Raw genomic sequence first — 27,550 nt, 5'->3', positions numbered from 1 at the left:
ATTGTGTATGGTATGAGCCTTTACTCTTATTTCCAGCTCCAGCCTTCCCTTTTTCAGTCTTTCCAGGACTCCCATTATTGACTGTGGTCCTCTTTTCCTGTATTTTTGAGATCAGTTTTTTCATTGATTATATTTGTGCAGTTCTTTATAATAATGCCACTATTTTTTTCAAGATAATACACTCCAAGGCACAGGCTGAGAAGGCAATAAAAGTACAGTGGATAAAAATAGAAAGTGAAATCCTGTTGATTGGAAAAACACTTTACTGTATATGCACTTTTGAAAGCACTGAGTAATATAATAAACTGTAAAAGATACTCGTTGTTACATATCTAATGCATGCCTCTGTTATTTCATCCTTCAAGGTTCTAAATGGTAGGCTGAATTAACCCTGTTTTGAGTGATAATATCTGAAGGAATAACTGGATGGTTGACTGACAGAAATGTGCAGTTCTGTTAGAGACAACAAGAAAGAACGAGCTGCCTGAGGTTAGAGAATTTAATACAGAGTCTGAAATGTTGCAACTGAAGATAAGCAATTATTTCTGCCCTGTTATGACAAAGGCCAAAGCAAGCACAAGAACACCTCATGATTTTGTCTGGACTCAAGTTCTCCAACTCTTGTTCTATATTAGAACTGGCCATATCTGTCAGTTTGCTTCTCTCTCCAGCTGCTACATGTATTCCTTACTCTGTTAGTAGCAACAAGGAACACAAATAAAGAAGCATTCTTTGTCTCCAACTCATCACAGAATCGTACAGCATGGAAGCAGGTCATTCGATCAATCACATCCACAGTAATTCTGAGGCTGTGTCCTCTGATCTTAGACTCTCCCACCACAGGAAATATCCTCTCAATTACGTATAATTAACTTATCACTATATTCATGCAAGGAAAATATGCACTGTGTGTTTAATATTAAATTTGTTAGAATAAACCCTTTTAGAAACGAAATTGAGTGTATTAGCCACTTATAAGTGACTCATAGTTGACTTATCACCTGTATTCCGGTCGTGATTAAACCACCTCCCGTCGGCTGGTCCACAAGAATATCGTCAATATTAAACCGGTCCGCGGTGCAAAAAAGGTTGGGAACCCCTGATCCAAATCATATAGCACAAAAAGAGTCAGTCCCAACACAGACCCCTGTGGAACACCACCAGTCACCGGCAGCCAGCCAGAGAAGGCTCCCTTCATTCCCACTCTTAGCCTTCTGCCAATCAGCCACTGCTTTATCCAGAATCTGGAATCTTTCCTGTAATACCACTGGCTCATAGCTTGTTAAGCAACTCATGTGTGGCACCTTGTAAAAATAGTTCTGAAAATTCAAGTACACAACATCAAATGATTCTCCATTGACTATCCTGCTTGGTATTTCTTCAAAGAATTCCAACAGATTTATCAGGCAAGATTTTCCCTTGAGGAAACCATGCTGACTATGAACAGTTGATCATGTGCCTCCAAATACCCTGAGACCTCATCCTTAATAATCAACTCCAACATCTTCCCAACCACCGAGGTCAGAGTAACTGGCCTATAGGTTCTTTTCTTCTGTCTCTCTCCCTTCTTGAAGGGCAGCGACATTTGCAATTTTCCAGCCTTCCCGTACCATTCTAGAATCTAGTGATTCTTAAAAGATCATTAATAATCCCTCCATGATACCTTTAGCCACCTCTTTCAGAACTCTGGGGTCTATACCATCTCGCCCAGGCGACTTTTCAGTTTCCCAAGAACCTTCTGTCCAGTTATGGTAACTTGACACACTTCAGGCCCCCTGACACCTGGAACTTCCCCCATAGTGAAGACTGTGCACAGTTGCACAATCAGCACCTGTGCTGTAAGTTCATCCACCATTTTGTGTCCCCCATTACTACCTCTCCAGCATCATTTTTCAATGGTCCGATATCCACTCTTGCCTCTTTTTTATACCTAATGCATCTGAAGAAACTCTTGATACACTTCTTTAATATTATTGTCTAGCTTACTTTTGCATTCCATCTTTACCTTCTTAAACTTCTTAATGAATAATTTAGTTGCCTTCTGTTGGTTTTTAAAACCTTCCCAATCCACTAACTTCCCACTAATTTTTGCTCTATTATATGCCCTCTCTTTAGCTTTTATGTTGGCTTTGACTTCTCTTGTTAGCCACGGTTGTGACATTTTGCCTTTAGAATACTTCTTCCTCTTTGGGATGTATATATCCTGTGCCTTCCGAGTTGCTTCCAGAAATTCCAAGCATTTCTGCTCTGCCATCATCCCTGCCAGTGTTCTTTTCCAACCAATTCTGGCCAGCTCCTCGGTAATCTCCTTTACTTCACTGTAATACAGATACATCTGACCTCAGCTTCTCCTTCTCAAATTTTTAGGTGGATTCAATCATATTATGATCACTTACCCTAAGGGTTCCTTTACCTTAAACTCTCTAATCAATTCTAGTTCATTGCACAATACACAATCCAGAATAGAAGAGAGCAGAAGGGAAAGAGAGAGAAGAAGGGAATGTTATTGATAGGGGACTCGATAGCAAGGGGAACAGACAGGAGATTCTGTGGATGTGAACGGGACACCAGGATGGTATGTTAACTCCCAGGTGCCAGGGTCAAGGATGCCTCAGATCACACCCACAACATTTTGGAGAGGCTAGGAGGAGTAGACAGATGTCTTGGTACATACTGGTACCAATGACGTAGGAAGGAAAAGCAATGAGATCCTGAAAAGAGAAGTTCTTTTTTTTCTGAGGCATTGTAAGTGTTGTTACTTGGATGTACCTGTGTTATTTTGAATAATAATAATAATTATAATAAAAAGATTTGAAAAGAAAAAGAGAATTTAGAGAGCTAGGTAGAAAGCTGAGATGTAGGACTTCACAGGTAGTAATTTCTGGATTGTTGCCTGTGCCATGCAATAGCGAGGGTAAAAACAGGATGATTTGGCAGATTAATGCATGGCTGAGAAGCTGGTGCAAGGGGGCAGGGTTTCAGGTTCTTGGATAATCGGGATCTTTTCTGGGGAGGTATGACCTGTTCAAAGGTGATGGGTTTCACCTGAACCCGAGGGGGACTAATATTCTTGCAGGCAGGTTTGTTAGAGCTGTTGGGGAGTGTTTAAACTAATTTGGCGGGGGGTTGGGAACCAGAGTGAAGGGACTCAGGATAGACGAGATGGTAAAAAAGTAAAGATAGTGTGCAGGCAGATTGTCAGGAAGGGCAGGCAGGTAATAGGACTTAGTTGCAGCCAACAGGCTGAGTATCAAAACATTAGGGATGCAGAATCAGGAAGGATAGTAAATACAGTACTCAAGGTGGTATCTAAATGCATGTAGTATTCCGATGTCTGGATGGGCCACTAGTCAAAGCTCAATGATGGAAATGGTTTCCTGCAGTCTGTCCTATTTACAATGTTGATGATTTACCTCATCATTGTGCGCTCTTAAACTCCTTTGCCTCAGGGAAAGCAGGCATCACTTCTCCAGTCCTTCCTCATGGTTATAATGCTCCATCACTGGCAATATCATGGTAAACCTTCTCTGCATCATCTCCAGCAATATCAATCCTTCCAATACACAAAATGTTGGAGGAAATCAGCAGGTCGGGCAGCATCTATGGAAAAGAGTACAGTACGGTTGTTGTTTCAGGCCAAGACCTTTCAGCAGAATCAGAGAGATTTTGGGTTCCGTGTACATAAGACACAACCTCCTGCACAGGTTGACTGCTGTCAAGAAGGCATATGGTGTGTTGGCCTTCATCAACCATGGGATTGAGTGCCAGAGGCATGAGGTAATGTTACAGCTATATAAGACCTTAGTTAGACCCCATTTGGAGCATTGTGTTCAGTTCTGATCACTCCACTACTGGATGGATGCGGATACAATAGAGAACGATTTACAAGGATGTTGCCTGGATTGGAGAGCATGCTCTATGAGAATAGGTTGAGTGAATTTGGCCTTTTTACCTTGGAGTGATGGAGGATGAGAAGTGACCTGATAGAGATGTACGAGATGATGAGAAGTATTGATTGTGTGGATAGCCAGAGGCTTTTTCCCAGGGCTGAAATGGCTAACATGAGGGGACATAGTTTTAAGGTGCTTGGAAGTAGGTACAAGGGGGAATGACAAAGGTAAATTTTTCACAGAGAGTGGTGGGTGCGTGGAATGCACTGTTGGCAACGGTGGTAGAGGCGGACACAATAGAATATTTTAAGAGATTCTTAGGTACAAGGAGCTTAGAAAAATAGAAGGTTATGCAATAGGGAAATTCTAGGCAGTTTCTGGAGTAGGTTACATGGTTTTGCACAACATTGTGGGCTGAAGGGCCTGTAATGTGCTGTAGATTTCTGTGTTTCTACATTTCTATGTTTCCAATAGTGTGATAATCAGAATTGCTTGATAATCTAGTTGCCAATCCATCCACCACATTATTGAAAGCTAACCAATTTTTTTTTTTCCTTTCCCGGTTCTGACAAAGGGCCTTGGGACTTGGAACCATTTTTCTTTCCATGGTTGGTGACTGACCTGCTGAGTGTTTGCAGCATTATGTCTTTTTAATGTCTTTGGGTGGGGGCTTTGCTTTGCGTGCACAGTCCTGTGGAGGTGTTCATTCTATGTGTTAATTGTTCAATAAGGCTGAAACTGATGTGTTTTTTTGGGGTAATATTGGGCCCATCTGTGATGTCATGCATCTCTCAGGTGTTCTGTGATCTCTTTTTCAAGAAAGACTCTAAATGTTTGTTGAGGATGACTACAAGGGAGAGAATGAATTTAAGTAACAGTGAGTGTGAGTGTCAATGGTAGATGATAGATGGAGTGTAACAAAGAGATACAGGGGCATGACCACATCTGCAAGTGAGTATGAGGAGTGATAATATAGTATAGGAGCCAGGAATTCTGTGCTGTGTGGGCATGGTAAAAGTAAAGGGAATAAATTACGTATTCATGCTTATTTCATGGCAGTTTGTAGCTTGGGACCACAGAGGTCATATCATTGCTGATCACTGAGACCGCTCAATAATGCTTAATTGTATGTTTGATAATTGCCAATAAATGATATGAATAAGGAATTCAATGGTTCAATTTAATATTAGAGAATTAATACAGTATACAACCTGAAATTCCTACTGTTTGTTGACATCCACAAAACAGAAAAAAAACCCAAAGCATGAACAACAGAAATGTCAGAACCCCAAATCCCCTCCTCCCAGCAAAGCCATTAACACTCCTCCCACTTGCTTCAGCAAAAGCATCGACCCCCCCCCCCCGCCCACCATGCAAGCAATAGCAAAGCCCCTAAAGAGACCGTGACCAAGAGTTCATCAGAAACTGCAGTCCATAACCCAATATTCTGTTATCTCAGACAGGCTCCCTTTCACTAGTGAGGGCAAGAGAGGTCACTCCTGCAACAAATGGGAGCAGGAGACCAGCAAGTCACTCCTTTGATGTTACAATCTGCTGCATCGCTTCTCTGAGTCCCCCGATTCGAGGGCCGACAGGCTCTCATCCTCCACCGAGAGAGAGAAGGATCACTTGATTCTTTGGAGCAATCATTGCAGCTGTGGGCTGTCATGCAAGTATAACAACTGTGTGGGGTCACAGTCTGGCAGCAATCGCTTTGTTATGGTTTTTGATTAATTTTGCCGCTGCAGATAGCTATGGCATAAAATGGACAAGATGATGCTGGGATGAGATGGACAGCAGGATAAAAGTTAAAACACCACTGCTCCCACATTTCTTGGTGTAGATTATATCATTAAACCATTTCCTGCAATCCATTCCTGAGATGAAAGTTAGACAGTTTAAGAGTCATTCTGCTGACTCTTCTTCTGTCTTAAAGTAACCCTATTTAGGTGGAGATAGCAATTGGGTTTCTTCTGCTCATTGATAGAAGACAATATCACAATGCTCACTATTCACTTCCAGAGAAGTAATGATGCAGTGGCTTGAACCCTTAAACTGCCTAACTTTCATCTCAGACTTTCAGACTCAATTCTTACATCTACTTTCTAAAAGGTTCAAAGGTTCATTTGTAATTAACGTATACAACTCTGAAATTCTTCAATTCTCTGGGTAGCCATGAAACCAAAAAAGAAAGGTGGCCCAATCATCAACAATCAAATCCCATCTCTCTGCAAAAAAAAAACGAACAAATACAGATCAGGCACATCAACCCCCAGAATCCGTCCTCCCGCACAAAAAACAAGTAAAATCAATCAGGTACATTGACCCCTCCAAATCCCTCCTCTTGCAAAAAAAGGAACAAAATGGATCAGGCACATCGACACCCAACTCTCTCCAAACCCCACACAAAAAAAAATCCAAGAAGATCAGGCAAAGAAACACAGAATATAAGAACTATAAGACTGAAAAACAAAATCTATAGTCCAACATTCAAATCGAAGCCACTGGAAAAACCTGGACAATATTCTCAAGGCCCGGCCGCAGCAGCAGGCCTTTCCCTCGCTGGTGCAGAGCAACTGATGAAAAGACAGGCAGCCAGCTCTCACCCTCTGCATTTGCTTCAAGGCTTCAATCATCCTCGTTGTTGTAGTTGGTGAACAGTGGGAGCTTCAATCAGCAAAATGGTACCAGAAGTCGTTTTGTGCCTCATCGTGCAGCCTGTCCATTATGAAGTTCATGCACACAGCCTCTTAGAATCCTTTTGGAAACTGCAGAGCACTGAAACACACAATCTCCAAACTTCTGCCTTTTACTCAGAGAAATCGTAATGCACTCGAAATTGTAAATTGCCTGTTCTGCTTTAGCATGCATTCCCTTGCACTTGATGCCTAAGACATATTGCGCAGTAGATCAGACTTTACACACCGAACTCCAGTCAGTGTCTGCTTGTCAGTGGGTGCCCAATGTCATTGTAGCTGGTTAATTCAGCCGGTAGCAGGATAGAAAACTATTTTCAACAATGTAATTTAGGCTCCACTGTTAAGTTCAACAGGAGTCTGTGTCCCTGCCTGTGCCTGTTGTTTTTTTTAATTGTTTTTGGCCACAACAGCACCCTCACTGCCTACTCAATAATACCAATAATTCTGTTTGCAGTGAAGTGTCAAGCTCAAAAGGCTCCTTGTTTTCACTCTTGTCAATTTCAAACATTAAAGCTGACTGTAAGCAATTTATGCCATCGCATTTTTCAGCTCTGTACTTTACTTGGAACTTTCTGTGCCTCTCTCAAGGTGAGTTAAATCCTGCCTTGTAAAAAGAACTTAGGCTTTATCTATGCATGAAATGCACATGAAAATAAATGAGTTTAAAAGACCTATAATTCTGGATGTTGCCCAGTACATTGCCTGCTAAAGAAAGTTAATAATTAACATTTCTGTAGGAACTAGGGAGCGACCTGTCATTAAACAACAAGTGGAGTGAAAGCAGGGTGCCACAAACTAATGGTATACCAGTTGTCAAAACATACCTTAACATCTTGATCAACAGTGTAATTTACATACTGGAAAAAGTCTGTAATCATCTTAGAAGAATGTGGACATCTTTTAATTTAGTTTGTAAGGTAAGTCCTCAAAGATAAATACTAAATTATGTATATAAGAAAGAATCTATAGTTAAGCATATGGCAGAGCTTTCTTTGTATATACTTATTATTTGTAGTGTTTTCACTTCTATTAACCATTAAATATTTTAAGTTATAAATGGTTTATTGGGTGATGAGTACATAAGGAATCTCTAAGAAAGTTAGTGTGAAAGCTTAAGAGTTGTAAAGATTTGCTCTAGTTGTAATGTAAATCAGAATTGCAAATATCTTAATAGTGATTGTTGACTTACGTTTTTTATATTTCCACATATTGTACAATATCTTCTATACTACAGTAAATGGAAACTTAATGAGAATACAATGTTTTTTATAATTATTCATATAAATATTAATGATTAATATTGGCAAAGTATGTGAGTCTCATGATTTTTGTTCAGGTGTCTAATTACTTTCAGCAGACAAAATAAAGTCAGGAAAGAAAGCATTGTTTTCTTTTCAGGAAAGAAAATATTTGTTCATTATACCAAACCAAGGACATATTTCAATCATGATCTACTTTCAGGTGTATTCTTGATTCTCTATTTTTAAACACCTCCACCCCCCCCCCCACCTTCCTTTTCCTCAATTCTAGGCCTTAAGTCTTCAGCTATTTGCATTCTAGAATTCCATATGTAAACTTCTCATTTTCCTCTCCCTGTCCCTCCCTCTCCTTCAAAGTCCATTCTTTAACTTCCTCAAATCTTTAACCAAGAATGAAAAACATGCATTTGCTGTGGCAAAAAGTTATAATTATCTTTCTAAAAATATGGGCTGCAACTATACTGATGGGATAGCTGTATATATACTAAACAACATAAAATTTCCAATGTTAATCTTTGCCTTGCGCTAAAATAATCATTTACATCAAAATAAATGCAAAAGTTTTTAGCCAGCGTTATGATTTATGACAAACTGATGACAAAGGTTTCCAAAAAAGGTTTGATATGTAAAAGAGAATAAGCCACTTCCGCCTATATGCATAGTGGGAGGAGATTAACAACTCCTGCAGATTATTTGTTCAAGTTCCAGTTCAAGGTTAATTATGATTCAACCATACATGAATACTCATGAATAGCCAAACAAAACAGTGTTCTTCTGAGGCCAAGGTGAAAAGCACAGCACCAACAGTCATACACAGCACAAGGCACATATAACACATATAAGATAGCAAGTAAACTTAAAGTCACACAAAAAAACATACATACCTCAAGTTCCTGTGTGCATTTCCTGTAAATATATGGTGCACAGGCATTATTGACAAGAACTACCAGTTCTCAGCCATCCGCAGACAAAGGTACTCACACACATGCAATGTAGCTTGTCATTCCATCGAGCAAACATTGGAGTGTAGTGCCAATGGGAAGGGCCAGCTCTGAACACATCATGAATGTCATGCTACACTGCCTCTGGCATCTCCTTTCCTGGCTTGAGGCCTAGTCCTTGCTACAACTAAGACCACGTAGCTGCCTGCCGTCTGCCCTACCAATAAACAAGGGAAACAGACATGAAGCATTTTACATTATCAATGTCCAGTAGGGTTTTGCCATCATAAAAGAAGTGTAGAAGACAATCACTTGCTGTTAGACTGCACACTGCCTTTGCACAGTCGCACCAACTCGAGCTTATCCTGCTCCTCCACCAGTGAGCAGCTTGCTTATGGAGTAGACCTGCAGTACCTGAACATCTTGTGTCCAGCTTGGTCCTAAAAGACATTTAAAAAGACAAGAGCACCTTTGGCTGGCCAATCACATCACCATCTTACCGGAAGTTTTATACATATATATATTAGGATTAGACAATTATCTACAGGGGTGTGTCTGAATGGAAGCAGTGCATGGTGTCAGATGTTTACAGGACCAGCAGGAAGTTATTAAGTGCACCAATTTAGTTCAAGATGTTTAAGTGTGAGGCATGGTTACAACATTCTTTTATGACTCAGTTTGTTCATTGCTTGGTGCAATATGTCTGACACTTTTCAAAGTTCAATGTCAATTTATTATCAACGAACAGACTGAATCTGTGAATTATTCATTATGCTGAGAGGCAACATTTTCACAGAGTAATCCAGCTGAATCACGTAAGTGTAGACAGCTGTATTATAACCTGCTATGCGTTAACTGATCTTGTTGTTTCTTATTTTAATTTGTTTCATATTTCTGTTTTCATTTTGAAAGTAGTAATAAACTACATTTCACAATTCCCTGCTGGTAGGTGTGGCAGTAATTGACCTGCCCATTGTTCCTTTTAAAGACCATACGACATGGAAGCAGAATTTGGCCCATTGCATTACACTGATTTATCTTTCTTCTTAAACTCATTCTCATGCCTATTAACCTAAAGAGGAATACCTACCAGCAACACACACAAAGTGCTGAAGGGACTCAGCAGGTCAGGCAGTATCTATGGAAATGAACAGATGGTTGATGTTTTAGGCCAAGGCCCTTCTTCAGGACAGGGCTATCAGCAAAGCTTCATAGTCAATGCCTGCTGCAATAGGCCCACCACATTAGGCTTATTAATTCCCATACTACTTGATGTATCAAAATAAAAGCTCTTCAGCCCAACAGTCCGACTGTGTTAATTAACCTCTCCTTCACTGCAAGTTTCACCTGAACTAATCTCTACCGTCCCGCAACCTCTCTACCTGCTGCCCAACTTTTTTAGTTCCTATACCCCTGTCACTGCCACAGAGTAGCACGAGGAAAACTCCCTGCAAACATCTCTAGTTCAGGTGCAGCCTATTTTTCTCAGACAGGTCCTCCCTGCTCTGGAATAGAGTCCAATAGTTCAAGTATCTTAAGCCCTTCTTCCTGCTCTTCAGCTACACAGGGAACTCGATTATCTTCCTATTTCTTCACTTCTTTTCTAACTACTGCATATTGCATTAATTTCAGTCCTCTGGATTTTGTCTGACCATTCTGGAATTCACTACTCTGTTAAAAGAACCTGTGTAAAGTCAACATTTATGCTGTATTCAACAAATGGCAGGGGTCTCTGCAAACTGAGTAATGGATTTCAAATCAGCTTGTCAGAATGCTTGAGGAACCAGTGATTTTATTGTGATGTGGAGACCAAGAAAGACATAAATTGATGAATCTTACTGACCATTGAAGAAATTGAAACTAATTGATTAAACTGTGTCTCAGTTTTAATTATCAATATTTCATTTTAAAAATCTAGATATCAGCCTGAAATGAATGAACACTAAAAAATTATTTATCCCTTTGGCTTTTTTGCACCAGTTAGCAAGATGCTGGACGAGCTTTTGCCTCAAATGCATATTCACAGTCGATCTGTATTTCACTTGATTCCCTTGACCAGCCTCCAAAGATTTTCACCAACAATGACTGTATCAGTAAAATAGAATTTCTGTCTTGGAAACATAAAATTACAGGTGACATGGGGTTTGAAAGTAAGTTGTGACAGTGTAGAGATAATTAAACTGGGAACACAGGATATCACAGCTGATCTTAGTTCAAGTATAATTAAAATCATTTGTGGTGTAGACATTGATATAATGAGCAGGAATTAGCTGAATGCAGTAAGTAGACATTGATTCTAACATCATGTGAATAAAGGGATTTTGGTTTTTTTTATCTAGATGTGTCAGGAGATTCAGAATATATATTTTGAAAAATATCATCTTTATCTGCTAAGTTCACTGACAGTACGTAATGCGGCACAGAAGAGAAGCAATGCTCAGCTTGGCAGGAAGGTTTGCTAGTGCTTCTCCAGGGGTTTAAACTAGAGTTGCAGGGGAATGGGCACCAGAGTGTCAGGGCAGTTAGTGGAGTAATTGTGGGGAGAATATTGTTAAGCCTACAGACAAAGACAGGAATTGAAAGGTTGAGCACGGTGGGAATAATGTTTGACCTGTGTATATTTCAACGCAAAGAGTATTGTAGGTAAAACAGATGAGCTTAGAACATGGATCAGTGCATGGAATTATGACATTGTAGCCATTAGTGACACTTTGTTTCAGGAGAAGCAGGACTGTCAGCTCAATTTTCCAAGATGCCATTGTTTTTGACAAAATAGAGTAGGAGGGACTAAAGGGGGAGGAGTGACATTTCTAGTCAGAGAAAATGTCAGGCAGTGCTCAGGCTTGACAGACTAGAGAGCTCATCTACTGAGGCTATATAGGTGGAATTGAGGAGTAAGGAAGGGTGACTACATGAATAGGATTATATTATAGACCACCCAATAGTCTGCAAGATTTAGAGGAGCAAATTTGTAGAGAGATAGCAGGCAGTTGCAAGGAAAACAAGGTTGTGATGGTAGGTGCTGTTAACTTTCCACATATTGACAAGGATTCCCATACTGTCAAATGTGTTCAGGGAAGTTTCCTTGATTAATAGAGATCCCAACTAGTGAGAGGGAGATACTGGACCTCCTACAATGGAATGGGACAGGACAGATGACAGAAGTATGTGTAGAAGAACACTTTAGATCTAGTGGTCATAACTCAAGATAATTGTGGAGAAAGAGATGTCTGGTTCTTAGGTTGAGATTTTAATTAGGAGAATGGCCAGTTTTGATGGTATCCAGCAAGTGTGGATCAGGATAGTTTGTTTTCAGGCAAATGGGAGGTTTTCAAAAGTGAGATTTTGAGAGTACAGAGTTTATATGTTCCTGTCAACAAAAAAAAAAGATAAGGCTAACAAGTATAGGGGACATTGGCCTTTGAGAGATATGGAAGCCTTGGTTAAGAAGAAGAAGGAGGTTTATAGCATAGAGGATATAGGCAGTATGGAATAATGGAGGTACTAGAGAACTATAAAAAGTACATGAGAACACTTAAGAGGGAAATCAAAAGGGCTAAAAGAAGGCATGAGATTGTTCTGGTAGACAAGTTGAAGGAGAATCTCAGGGCTTCTACAGATATGTTAAGAGTAAAAGCATAGCAAGGATCCTCTTGAAGATTGCATAGCCACCTATGCTCAGGTCCGGACAAGATGGCAGAGATCTTAAATAGAGTTGTTTCTGTCTGTGTTTGCTCTGTAGATGGACAGAGTCTATAGAACTGAGGCAAAACAGCAGTGTGGTCGTGCACTATACTTGGACTACGGAGGAGGAGGAGATTGCTGATTTAAGGGAAATTAGCGTGGATAAATCCCTTGGGCCTAATAAAGTGTTCCCACGGACCTTGATGGTGGCTAGTGCAGAAATTGCAGGGGCCCAGGAAGAGGTATTTGAAAAGTCCTTGGCCATAGGTGAGGTCCCAGAGGAATGGAAGATAGCTAATGTTATTCTGTTGTTCAAGGAAGACATGCAGAATAAGATGGGGATTTATAGGCTGCTGAGTCTGATGTCAGTAGTGAGTAAACTATTGGAAGGTATTCTAAGGGATCAAATATATAATTATTTGGAAAGACAGGGCCTGATTAGGGATAGTCAATATGGCTTTGTGTGAGGTCTAACAAATCTTAAGGAGTTTTTGGAGGATGTTACCAGAAATGTTGTTGATGGAAAGGAAATGAATGTTATCCATATGGACTTTAGTAAGGTCTTTGAATGGGTAGCACAAGGGAGGCTGGTCAAGAAGGTTCTGTCACTTGGCATTCAGGATTAGGTAGTACATTGTATTCAACATTAGCTTAACAGGAGAAGCCATAGAGTGGTAGTAGATGATGGCCCCTCTGACTGGAGCCCTGTAACTAGTGGTGTGCCACAGGGATCAGAGCTGATTCTGTTGTTGTTTGGCATCTATATTAATGATCTAGAAGATAATGTGGTAAACTGGATCAGAAGAATTGTGGATGACACCACGATTGGGGATATAGTCAATGGAAAGGAAAGTTCTCAAAGTTGTCAGTGGGATGTAGACTGAATAATGGATTGAAAAATGGTAGATGGAATTTAATGTAGCCAAGTGTGAGGTGTTCCATCTTGGATGACAAAACAGGGTAGGACTTACACAGTGTATGGTAGGACACTGAGGAGTGTAGTGGAACAGAGGGATCTGGGAATACAGATCCATCATTTCTAGGAAGTGGCACTACAGGTAGATAGGGTCATAAAGAGAACTTTTGGCATGTTGTCCTTCATAAATCAAAATATCTAGTACAGCAGTTGGATGTCATGTTGAAGTTGACTAAAACATTCGTTAGGCCTAATTTGGAGTATTGTGTGCAGTTCTGATCACCTACCTACAGGAAATATATCAATAAGATTGAAAGAGTACAGAGAAAATTAACAAGGATGTTGCTGGGACTTGAGGGCCTGAGTTATAGGGAATAGTTGAATAAGTGAGGACTCTTAAGAGATGTTTAGATAGACATTTGAATGCGAGGAAACTAGATGGATATGGATTGTTGGAAAATGATGGAAATATTGAAAGATGTATAGAAAATTATGTGTGGTATTGGATTGGATAATTGCAAAAAGGCTTTTTCCTCTAAAGTTGGGTGAGACCTGGAAATCACAGATTAAGTTCAAGTTCAGCCATACCCATGTATGCAATTAAATGAAACAATGTTTCTCTGGGGCTAAGATGCAAAATGCAGTGCATACAGTCACACACAGCACATAGTTACGATCCAACACATACAGTCACGATAATATTAGCACAAGACCCTAAGTGGCATGGCCTGAAGATTGACATAATGTATGAGGTGTATGTTTATGTAAGACAGTATGATGTTACTGGAACTATTACAATAAAACAAACAGTATAAATATGTGGACCAACAAGAATAAAAGATGAAGAATGATCAATGTAGGATGAGAGGGTTTTTGTGAGCTGTGGAGTGGGAGTGGTGGCCAGGGCATTTAGATAGGGACATGTGTGTCACATGGCACAGGGTGTTAAAAAGTCTATCAGGCGGGGGAAGAAGCTAATACCCAGCCTGAATGTTCTGGTACTTATGCTGCGCTTATGATATTTTGGGAAGGTTGGATTAAGATTAAAGGTGAAATGTAAAATATTTAAGGAGAACCTGAGGGGGATCTTCTTCACTCAGAATGTGATGCGAGTGTGGAACAAGTGGCCAACAGAAGTGGAGTACGCGGGTTTGATTTCAACACTTAAGAGAAATTTAGATTAGTACATGTATGGGAGAGATATGGAGGGCTATGGTCCAGATGCGAGTCAAAGGGACTAGACAGAATAAGTTTCAACATGGACTAGATGGGTCAAATGGCCTGCTTCTAAACTGTAGTATATGACTTTACCACTCTATTGCACCTTATATGTTGTTAAGAATATAAAAACAAAGAAGATAGAATGGAACAGCACAGTACAGGTCCTTTGGTCCATGATGTTCTGCTAACATTTTAATGTGGAGAGCATTCTGACAGGCTGCATCACTGTCAGGTGGGGGAGGGGGTGTGCTAATGCACAGGACTAAAAGAAGCTGCAGAGGGTTGTAAATTTTGTCAGCTCCATCTTGGGTACTAGCCTACAAAGCACCCAGGACATCTTCAAGGAGCAGTGTCTCAGAAAGGCAGCGTCCATTATTAAGGACCTCCAGCACCCAGGGCATACCCTCTTCTCACTGTTACCATCAGGAAGGAGGTACAAAAGTCTGAAGGCACACACTCAGCGATTCAGGAACAGTTTCTTCCCTTCTGCCATCCAATTCCTAAATGGACATTGAAGATCTGGACACTATCTCACTTTTTTTAAATATATAGTATTTCTGTTTTTTGCATGATTTTTAATCTATTCAATATACGTATACTGTATAAAGTATACTGAATAAGATTTATTTATTTATTATTGTTTTTTTCTTCTATATTATGTATTGCATTGAACTGCTGCTGCTAAGTTAATAAATTCCATGTCACATGCCAGTGATAATAAACCTGAATCTGAATCAGAATCTACTAAACCCTTCCCTTCAATATAGCCCCCATTTTAAATTTCATTCACGTGCCTAAGAGTCTCTTAAATGTTCCTTAACCATGACCTCTACCATGTCTCTACTATGATGGAGGTCATGGTTAAGGACCATCTGCCTCTACCATATCCCTGGCAGCGGGTTCCATGCACCTACCATTCGTTATGTAAAATACCTACCTCTGACATTCCCCCCTGTACTTTCCTCCAATCATGTTAAAATTATGCCCCCACCCCCATATTAGTCATTTCTGTCTTTGGAAAAAGTCTCTGGCTGTCTATTCTCTAGATGCCTCTTATTGTCTTATGTACCTCTCATCATCCTTCACTCCAAAGAGAAAAGCCCCAGCTTGTTCAAACTAGGCATGCTCGCTAATCCAGGCAGCTCCCTGGTAAATCACCTCCGCATGCCCGCAAGAAAATGAATCTCAGGGTTACATATATGTACTTTGATAATAAATTTTGAACTTTGCACCCTCTTTAAAGCTTTCACATCCTTCCTATAATGAGACAATAACTAAACACAATACATTATTTAAGTATTCCCAGTATTAATATCATTAATTCCCAAACCAACTTTGAATAAATCAGTTGAAGGTTTCAACCAAAATGGAAAATGAAGATAAAACTCAAATGCCAAAAACCTGAAATAAATAAACACACAGTGCTGGAAATGCTCCGCTGGTCAGTGAGCTTCTGTCTGGAGAGACACAGAATTAATATTTCAAATTATAAACACAGGAGATTCTGCAGATTCTGGAAACAAGCTGGGATGTGATAGGTGGAAGAGGTAAAAGGCTGAGGAAGATAGAATATCACAGGACAGGGCAGTGGATCATGGATTAAAGGGAAGGAGGAGGGAAACCAGAAAGAAGCTCCTCATAAGAACATAAGACACAGGAGCAGAATTAGGTCATTCAGCCAATTAACTTTGCTCTGCCAATCTATTCTGCTGATTCATTATCCCTCTCAACCTCATTAGTCTGCCTTCTGCCTTTTTGCTCATAACCATTGACACATTTACTAATCAAGAAGCCATCAAACTCTGCTTTAAATGTGATGACTGGCCTCTTCAGTCGTCTGAGGTAATTATTTCCACTGATTCACCACTCTCTGGCTAAAGAAATTCCTCATCATCTCTTGTCTAAAGGAGCATCCCTCTATTCTGAGGCTCCACCCTCTGGTCCTTGAATTCCCTATGATAGGAAACACCCTCTCCATGTCCACTCTATTTAGGCCTTTCAATATTCAACAGTTTTCAATGAGATACCCCTCATTCTTCTAAACTCCAGTGAGTACAGGCCTAAAGCCATCAAATGCTCTTCATACATTAATTCTTTCATTCCTGGGATCATTTTTGTGAACTTCCTCTGGACCTGCTCCAATGCCAGCATGTTCTTTCTTAGATAAGGGGCCCAAAATTGCTCACAATATTCCAAATGCAATCTGATCAATGCCTTATAATGTCTCAACATTACAACTTTAATTTTATATTTGAGTCCTCTTGAAATGAATGCTAGCATTGCTTTTGCCTTCATTACTACCGACTCAACCTGCAATTTGAACTTCTGGGAATCTTGCATTAGAACTGTTTGTACCTGTGATTTTTGAATTTGCACCACATTTAGAAAATAGTCCGTGCCTGTATTCCTCCAACCAAAGTGCATGACCATTCACTTCCTGACACTTCTGCCACTTCTTTGTCCATTTTCCTGATCTAACCAAGTCCTGCTGCAGACTCCCTGCTTCCTCAACACCACCTGCTCCTTCCCTTATCTTTGTATCATCCACAAACTTGGCCACAAAGCCATCAATTCTGTCATCCAAATCACTGACATATGACTTGAAAAGAGGTGGTCCCAACTTTGACTCCTGTGAAATACCAGGAGTCACTGACAGCCAGTCAGAAAAGGCCCCCTTTATTCCCACTCTTGGTCTACTGTCAGTCAGCCAATCCTTTATCTATGCTAGTACCTTTCACTTATGTCTTACCTGGTCCCTTATCTTGTTCAGCAGCTTCATATAGGGCATTTTGTCATAGGCTTTCTGAAAATCCAGATGAACAACATCCACTGACTCCCCTCGGTATGAGTACCTATTCATTTGGAAATATCCTCTGTATGAGTACCTACTTATTTGGAAATATCTTTGGAGTAGATATTGCATGTGAAATTTCTACAGGTTTGCTTCGATTATTGATGTTAACAATTGTTTGAGGTTATTTAGTTGTTAGTTAATCAAGTGAAACATTATGCTAGATAAAGGAACTGCTCACTCTGCAGATCGCAGCTAGATAATTGTAATGCAGAGCTTGACAGAACCAATATGCATTTTGTTTGATGCAACATTTAAAGTGCAGTCTGCAGGCAATCTAAACTTCTACTTGTTTAGTCTGACATGTCATACAGTCATAGAGTTATAAATGACAGAAACAGGTCCAAAATGCCTCCATGACCTTACCCCACCTGCCTATAATTGGCCCATAGCCCACTAAATCTTGCCAATCCGAAGGTCTTTTAAATATTGCTATTATACTTAACTCTGCCACTCCTCTGGCAACTTGTTTCATATACTCACAATTCTTTGTGTGAACACTGGCAGGGATATGGCAGAGAAGCAATGGCTGGAACTTCTATTAGAAATTCAAAAAGTGCAGGATAGGTACATGCAAAAGAGGAAGAAGTATTACATAAGAACGTAAGAGCATATGAAGTAGGAGCAGGAGTAGGCCATCTGGCCCGTCAAGCCCGTTCTGCCATTCAATAAGATCATGGCTGATCTGACAATGGACTCCTCTCCACCTACCTACCTTTTCCCCATAACCCTCAGTTGCCCTACTATACAAAAATCTATCCAACCTTGTTCTAGATATATTTACAGAGGTAGTCTCCACTGCTTCATTGGGCAAAGTATTCCATAGGTTCACCACTGTCTGGGAAAAGCAGTTTCTACTCATCTCTGCCCTAAATTTATTCCCCCGAATCTTGAGGCTATGCCCCTAAGTCTAGTCTCTCCTACCAGTGGAAACAACTTTCCTACCTCTATCTTATTTTCATAATTATTTTCATAACCCTTTCATAATTTTACATGTTTTCATAAGATCTCCTCGCATTCTTCCAAATTCCATCAAGTACTGTTCCATGCAATTCAACCTCTCCTCATAGTCTAACCCCTTCATCTCTGGAATCAACCTGATAAACCTCCTCTGCACTGCCTCCATAGCTAGTAAGTCCTTCCTCAAGTAAGGAGACCAGAGCAGTACACAATACTCCAGGTGCGGCCTCACCAGTACCCTGTACAGTTGCAGCATAACCACCCGGCTCCTAAATTCAATCCCTCTAGCAATAAAGGCCAACATTCTGTTTACCTTCTTGATAGCCCACTGCACCTGCAACTCGACCTTTTCTGATTCATGCACAAGCACTCCTAAGTCCCTCCGTACAGCAGCATGCTGCAATTTTTTACCATTTAACTAATAATCTGATCTTCCATTTATCCTTTCAAAGTGGATGACCTCACATTTACCAACGTTATACTCCATCTGCCAGACCCTTGCCCATTCACTTAACCTATCTATATCTCTCTGCAGACTCTCCGCATCCTCTGCACAAATTGCTTTTCTACTCATTTTCATGTAATCAATCTGTGCCAGTTTGCACGTGACTCAGGTGGTAATCCAGAGATTATTATCTTTTTGACTCTCTTTTTTAATTTAATCCCTACCTGCTCAAACTCCCTCAGCAGAACCTCTTTCATTATTCTATCTATGTCGTTGATACCCAAATGGACCATGACAACTGGATCTTTCCCCTCCAACTGCAAATTGCTCTACAGGTCAGATAAGATGTCCCAAAACTAGACACCAGGCTGGCAACACAGCCTTCGGAATGCCTTATCCCTGCAACAGAGAACTTTGTCTATTGCCCTGACAATACTATCTCCAATTACCACTACATTTTTCTTCTCTCCCCCTTGTCTTTAATAGCTCCCTGAATCACAGTGCCACAGTTAGGTTGCTTATCCTTCCTACAGCCCACACCTTCACCCGCACAGGGAGCAACAACCTCAGACCTGTTGGACAAACTCAAAGGCTGAGGCTCCTCCAGCACTGTGTCTTGGATTCCACTACCCACCTCACTCACAGTCACATCCTCTTGTCTCTGACGACAGACCGAATTTGAGGCGGCTAATCTAATGGGTGTGACTACCTCCTGAAGCAGAACGCTCCCCCTCCCCAATGTGTCGTAGTGTTTGAAGCTCAGATTGGAGAGCGAGCCTTATGAGCATAGGTTGAGTGAACTTGGTCTTTTCTCCTTGAAGTGACGGAGGATGAGAGGTGACCTGATAGAGGTGATTAAGATAATGAGAGGCATTGATCATGTGAATAGTCAGAGGCTTTTCCCAGGGTGAAATGGCTAACATAAGGAGGCATAGTTTTAAGGTGCTTGGAAGTAGGTACAGAGGGAATGTCAGGGGTAAGTTTTTCATACAGAGAGTAATGGTGCACAGAATGCACTGCCAACGACGGTGGTAGAGGCACATACAATAGGGTCTTTTAAGGGACTTAGATAGGTACATGGAGCTTAGAAAAATAGAGGGCTATGTGGTAGGGAAAATCTAGGCAGTTTCTAGAGTAGGTTACATGGTCGGCGCAAGAATCCCTAATGGTTAATTTGTTGGTTGATTTGGTGGTGAGGAAGACAAATACAATGTTAGCATTCATTTTGAGAGGACTAGAATATAAAAGTAAGGATGCAATGTTGAAGTTTTATAAAGCACTGGTGAGGCTCCACTTGGAGTATTGTGTGCTGTTTTGGGCCCCTTAATTAAGAGACGATGTGCTAACAGTGAAGAGGGTTCAAAGGCCGTTCACAAAAATTATTCCAGGATTGAAAGACTTGTCATTTGAGGAGTGTTTGTTGGCTTTGGGCCTCTACTCTGTGGAATTCAGAAGAATGACCCCATTGAAACCTATCAAATGTTGAAAGTTCTCAGAAGTGTGGATATGGAGAGGTTGTTTCCTCTGTTGGGAGAGTCTAAGACCAGAGGTTGCAGTCTCAGAATAGAGGAACATCATTTTAGAATGGAAATGAGGAGGAATTTCTAAATTTCTATAGCCATAGAGTTGTGAATCTGTGGAAGTTGTTGCTACAGGCAGCTGTGGAGGCCAAGTCATTGGGTATACTTAAGGGTAGATTCTTGATTTGTTAGGGTATGAAGGGATATGGGAAAAGGCAGGAGACTGAAAGTGATCAGCCATGATGAAATGGGGGAGCAGACATGATGGGCCAAATGGTCTAATTTTGCTCCTATATCTTGTGGTCTTATGGACATGGAGCAGTAGGGCTTAAAGGAATATGGACTGAATGCAGAAAATCAGGACAAGCAGGACGAGCCACCTGGTTGACATGGATTCACTGGACAGTATCTGTACTGTATTGATCTATGACTCAAATTTTATCCTTACCCATAACAATCTTAAAATATATTGAGTTGTGGTCAAACTGCTAATGAAATATAGCTACCACCATGCCTTTGTTGTAATTTCATCAATATTTAGGCCCAGGATAGATCTTCAAAGATGTTAACACCCGGAAACTTGAAACAGCTCACCTGTTCCACTGCTGACGCTTCAATGAGGACTGGTGTGTGTTCTCTCGACTTCCCCTTCCTGAGATTCACAGTCAAATACTGTCATTAAATGCATGGCTGTTGTTGTGACACCACTCACCCAGCTGATTTATCTCACTCCTATGTGTCTCCTCATCACCATCTGAAATTCTGCCAACACTAATTGTGTCATTGGCAACTTTGAGGTAGTGTTTGAGCTGTGCCTAGCCACACAGTCAAGAGTGTAGAGGGAGAGGAGCACGTATCCTTGAGGTGTGTCAGTGATGATTGTCTGTGAGGAGAAGATGTTACTTCTGATCTGGGCAGACTGTGGTTTTCCCAGTAAGGAAGTCAAGCATCCAGTTGCAGAGGGAGGTAGAGAGGCCCAGGATTTGGAGCTTCTTGATTAGAACTGAGGGTACAATTGTGTTGTACACTGAGTTGTGTGTTGGTGTGTGGCCAAGTGGTTAAGGCGTTCATCTAGTTATCTGAAGGTCGTTAGTTCGAGCCTTGGCTGAGGCTGCGTGTGTGTCCTTGAGCAAGGCACTTAACCACACACTGCTCTGCGATGACACCGGTGCCAAGCTGTATGGGTCCTAATACCCTTCCCTTGGACAACATTGGTGGCGTGGAGAGGGGAGACTTACAGCTTGGGCAACTGCCGGTCTTTCATTAAAAAAAACCTTGCCCAGGCTTGTGTCCTGGAAACTTTCCAAGGTGTAAATCCATGGTCTATCGAGACTAACAGAGGCCTACACTACACACGCTGAGTTGTAATCAATAAATAGCAACCTGACACAGACACTTCCATTATTCTGGTGATGCAAGGCCGCGTGCAGAGCCAATAAGAGAGCATCCGCCATTCACCTATTGTGGCGATAGCCAAATTTTGGAGGGCCCAGGTCCTTGTTTAGGCAAGAGTTCTTTCTAGCCATGACCAACCTCTCAAAGCACTTCATCAGTGAAGATGTGATTGGTCAATAGTCATTGAGGCAGCTCAAGCTGCTCATCTTGGGCACTGGTATGATTGTAGCCCTTTTGAAGCAGGTGGGAAACGCTAACTGTAGCAATGAGAGATTGAAAATATTCTTGAACACTCACGCCAGTTGAAATTGACATTTCAGGTTAACGCCCTTCATCTGGACTGGTAAGTAACTAGGAGATAGATATTATAAAAAGGTGGGACAGGAGCCGGCAAGTGATAGGTGGATCCAGGTGAGGAGAGTGATCGGCAGATGAGGGTAGGAACGAAGTCAGAACCTGAAACATGATAGGTGGACATGGCAAAGGGTTGACAATGATAGAATCTGATAGGAGAGGATGGTGAGACATGAAATAAAGAGAGGGGGCTGGGGAGAGAATTGGAGGGAGGAATGTGTGAATGATGGTCAGGGAAAGGGTGGGTAAGGGAAAGTGAAGGGTTAATGGCATCAGTTAGATCAGGAGGAGAAAGAGAGAAAAAATGGAAACCAGGGGGAAATGACAGAGGGATAATTCTTACTGGAAGTTATAAGAATTCGTGGTTTGTGCCACCAGCCCAGGCAGAATCTGTTCCTCTAATCTTCAGTTGAACATGACTTAGCAGTGGAAGAGTACATGGAGAGATACGCTGCTGTGGGAAGAGGAAGTTAAAATGAAATGGCTTGCCAAGGGGAGTTCCTGATTGACATGGCGGATAGAGCGAAGGTGCTCGGTGAAGTGGTCTCCCTGTCTGGTCACTGATATTGAGGAGGCCATACCAGGGGAAATGGATGCAATCAATAAATTCAGTGGATTCCCTTGTAAAACACTGCCTCACCTGGAAGGCCGCTGAAGGACCTGACGATGGTGAGGAAAGTTTAACTCTTCGCACAGTTACAGAGTGGAATACCTGGAAAGGATGGGGGATCAATAAGGACAGAATAAGTATAAGAGAGAGTAATCCCTGTGGAGAGGGGAGAGGAGGGAAGTGAAGGGAAGGGGAATATGAGCATGCTGTTGGAGTCCTGTACACATATAACTTAGATGTGTTGGAGTGGAAGGCCTTTACACAAGTTAAGACGTCATGTTACGGCTATATAAGATGTTGGTGAGACCACTCCTAGATTATTATGTTTGTAGTTTGAGTTTCCATGCTCTAGGAACGATGTAGGTAGAAAGTTATGATTAAGCTTGAAAGGATATAGAGAAGATTCACACTGTTATTTTTGGGATGGGACATCTTGAGTTATAAGGAGAGACTGGATAGGCTGGGAGTGGTTTTCATGGAACAAGGAAATCTGTGGAGGTGACCTTATAGAGGTTTATAAAATTGTGAAGGGCGTAGATAAAGTGGATTGTCAGTCTTTTTCTCAAGGTACGGAAGTTAGAGGGCATAAATATCAGGTGATGGGGAGAGATTGAAATGGGACTTGAGGGATAAGTTCTTCACACATAGGGTGGTGGGTATATGGAACAAGCAGCCAGATAAGGTGTTAGATGTGGTTCAATTACAATATTTCAAAGATTCCTGGACAGGTACATGGATAGGAAAGGTTTCAGAGAGAAATGGGCCAAATAGATGCACTTTGGTCAGCTTGGACTAGTGTGCCCAGAGATTCTGTTTCAATCCTGTATAACTCTATGACTATACAAGTATGACACTAATGTATTAGGACTGGATGCCAATATTTAAAATGCATCATCAGTCCAAGAATTAGATTACCAGCTTATGGCTATGTGCACATCTGAGTGATAACGAGGTGGCACGTTACATAGCAGCATTGCACAGATTTCCTGTGAGTGAGTTAATTACCCACTAAGAAATAGCCTCTAGGTCTATTCTGTGTTGTCTTCAGAAATCAGAGTTCCCTTGCATTGTGTAATTAATACAATGCTCAACATTACTGATCAGTCATGGAGATGATCAGGCTGAGATTTTTTTTTCCTGAGGTTCTGAAAAATACCATTGCCAAGTTAATTCCATGTAGTTCACAAAAAATCTGCAAATGATTTTATTATACAGCAGGACTATTAATTTTAAAATGTGTGTTGTTTACTAGATATTTTGTTAAATTCTCTAAATGAGGTACAATATGTATTTGCTTCCAGCTTTGTAGGTTCTACTAAATACACATTGACTCTACCAAGTAGTATGTTTATGACTTGGATAGTAATGTCACAGGCTGCTTTGTATAGATATCATCCTACTACCCCCACCCCCTGTGGCTCTATTATTATTGAAAGCATTGATCCTATGTCATGGAATATTAAGTCTTCTTCAGAATCCCTAATGACAGAGTTCTGGAGATTGTCTTAAGGATGTGTGAAGGAAATCTGTAGAATCATGAAGAAAATCAATGAGAAATAATCATATAACCAGCAGCTTCAATCTTCTAATATTCATGGAACATATTGGTGGAATGGCATTATTCTGACTTGTGACATTCCACAAGGATCTGTGCTGGGACCTCTGTTGTTTGTGACAGATAACAAAGGGTCCAGCGTTGAAATCTGGGGCACATGACCAGTCACAGATTTTCAGCCAGAGAAACAATTTTCCACCATCATCCTCTGCTTCCTGCCATCCAGTTAACCTTTACCTATTTGGTCTCCTTAGATGCCTTATGATCTAACCTTCTAGGGCAGCCTCCCATGTGGAATCTTACCGAAAGCCTTATTGAAATCCAAAAATACAATGTCTTCTACCCTCCCCTCCTTGAAACTAGGCAAATTTAAACTCAGTAGGTTAGGCAGCATCTATGGAAATGAATGGACAGTCAAAGTTAGATACCACACCCTGGTTCTCTGCCAGCTCTGAATCTTTTCAGGTCAACTGGCTTGACCTCAACACTCCTCTCTTCTCTTTGAACCTTAGCCCCCCGAATGCACTGCTCTCCACGGTCTTCGCATCATTCTCAGTCTTACCATCAAACCCACAGACAGAGGGAATACAGTTCTGTGGTGAACTGACCTCCACCTTGCTGAAGCCAGTGGGAACTCTCAGGCACCATCCCCTTAAAAAGGACCCCTCTCTCTAGACCATCATAAAATTCCCATCCACTGCCACCAAACTCCTAGTTCCCTTACCCTGCACTGCTCATTCCTATGTCTTACCCAAGATCCACAAACCTAACTGTCCGGGTAAACCCATTGGCTCTGCTGCTCCTGCCCTACTGAACTTGGGTCCAATTGTTCAACTCCATTCTACCCCCCATGGTTCAGTTCTTTCCCACCTACATCCACCTACTTCAGATGCCATTGATCTCCTCAACAACTTTCTATTGCCTGGCACTAACTGCCTCATTTTCACCATTGATATGCAGTTCCTATACATTTTTCTCCCCCATCTGGAAGGCCTTAAAGCTTTCCACTTCTTTCTCAATAAAATACCCATCTAGTTCTCCTCCACAACCACCCTCTGCTGTCTGGAAGAACTGGTACTTACCCGCAACAATTTCTCCTTTGGCTCCTCCCACTTTCTTCAAACTCAGGAGGTAGCATTGGACACCCATGTGGGCCCCAGCTATGCCTGCCTTTTTATTGGCTACAGTACATACAACAGTACATGTTCCAAGCCTTCCTGGTAAGGCTTTACATTGATGACTGCATTGGTGCTGCTTCATGCACCCGGTCTGAGCTCATCAATTTTATCAACTTTGCCTCCAACTTTCACCCAGCCCACTTCTGACACGCCTCTCCCCTTTCTCAATCTGTGTCTCCATCTCTGGAGACAAACTGTCTACTGACATCTTTTATAAACCTACCAATTCCTGATTCCCATGAGTATCTTGACCATACCTCTTCCCACTCTGTCTCCTGTGAAAATGCTATTCCCTTTCCTCAGTTCCTTCGCCTCGGCCATATCTGTTTGCAGGATGAAGCTTTCCTTTCCAGGGTATCAGAGGTGTCTGACTTCTTCAAAGAATAGAGTTTTTTCATTCTTCCACCATTGATGATGTCCTCATATGCATCACTTCCATTTCCCAGACATCTGTGCTCACCCCATCGTCCCATCATCTTAACAGGGACAGATTTCCTTTTGTCTTACCTACCACCCCATGAGCCATCGCATCAGACACATGATTCTCTGCAACTTCCGCCATCTTCAATGGGATCCTACCACCAAACCCCTCTTACCGCCAGACTACTTTCCACTTCCCACAGGGATCGCTTTGTCCATGATTCCTTTGTCCATTCGTCCCTTCCCACTGATCTCCCACATATCCCTGAACTGATGAATCACCTCCTTCCTTACCTCCATTTAGGGCCCCAAACAGTATTTCCATTTGAGGCAAAACTTCATCTGCGAACTTCATCTGGCTGTCTATCATATCTGGTGCTCCCAATTTGACATCCTCTAAATTTGTGAAACCCAGCATAAATTTGGGGACGAATTTGACAAGAACCTCAATTCCATCTGCCAAAAGCAGAATTTCCAGGTGACCAACAAATTTTAATTCATATCTGCATTCCCATTCCAGCATGTTGATCCGTGGCCTCCTCTTTTGCCAAAATAAGGCCACTGCGGTGGAGGGGCAATACCTCATATTCATTCTAGGTAGGCTCCAACCTACCGAATGTGTTACAGGTGTATCTGAAAAATAAAACTATTTCAAAGTTTTGAAATATTTGAAATATTCTTCCAACTAGCAACAGAAAAGCACTTAATATTGTTAAATTTGGGTATATAATGAGATCCTGGCAACTGATACAATCTAGCAAGTTCTAGAATATCTAGTTGCAACTTGGTTAAAGGTAGTCGAAGATCACCTCTTTTCACAATGTCAAAATGGTTATGAGCTTTTGATGGAAGGTGAAGAGCCTGACTAAACCTACATTCAACTTGATAACAAGTGAGAAATCCAATTAAAAGCAACTCTGTTTTCTCCCATACATGAGGAAACTTATTTAGAATATCACTAGTTATCCAAAAAGTTTGCTTGCTGTTTGAATTTTGCATGAGCTGCTATATAACTCTGCAGCTCAATTAGACATTCTTGCAACGTGGTGTCAATATCATTCACATTCACCCCAAATGAATCCACCAGCCAATCTGGAATATGCATCTCCAACAGGTCTCTGAACCAAAATCCCATATCAGTGTGCGGTAATTTTAAATGATCAAGATATACAATCAGATCATTATCTTGAAACTTTATTTTAAGAGTTGCCAGTAAATCAAATCAAATCAAGTTTAATTATACATGGATACAGCTGAACAAGACAGCCTTCCTCAGGGACCAAAGTGCAAAATATACAAAAATGCACATTCAAAATAGTTAGCAAACATTCAAAATCTCTCTCCCCCACCCCTCTCTCCCCCCACCCCTCTCTCCCCCCCACCCCTCTCTCCCCCCCTCCCTCTCTCCCCCCCTCCCTCTCTCCCTCCCCTTAGTGCCTAGGTGGCACATGGGGCCTATACAACATTCAAAGTAGTAAGCAAAGAAACATATTCATGAATAAAAAACATATGTATCGTCCAAGACCTTGAGCAAAATGTCCCAATTGATTGTGCAGTTTCCCAATAGTGCGCAGATGCACATAATCCAGCCTGCCATTCCACTGCTCGAACACTGGAGGGCAGCACGGATGAGCGAGGCCAGCCCCCAGCTG

At 41.3% G+C, this 27,550-nt stretch overlaps 1 protein-coding gene across 2 annotated transcripts in view; it reads left to right on the top strand.

Moving 5' to 3' along the window:
- Positions 1-7,367: 7,367 nt before the first annotated feature.
- Positions 7,368-27,550, top strand: part of LOC140733450 (protein FAM110C-like) — a 91,365-nt gene continuing 71,182 nt past the window's right edge. For both annotated transcript variants that reach the window (XM_073056789.1, XM_073056790.1), the window contains exon 1: positions 7,368-7,506. The gene's annotated coding sequence lies outside the window, so the exon portion shown is untranslated. The remainder of the gene's footprint in view (positions 7,507-27,550) is intronic.

The sequence above is a fragment of the Hemitrygon akajei genome, chromosome 9, assembly GCF_048418815.1.
Source record: "Hemitrygon akajei chromosome 9, sHemAka1.3, whole genome shotgun sequence".
NCBI classification, from domain to species: Eukaryota; Metazoa; Chordata; class Chondrichthyes; order Myliobatiformes; family Dasyatidae; genus Hemitrygon; species Hemitrygon akajei.
This window is presented reverse-complemented; position numbering and strand designations above follow the sequence as displayed.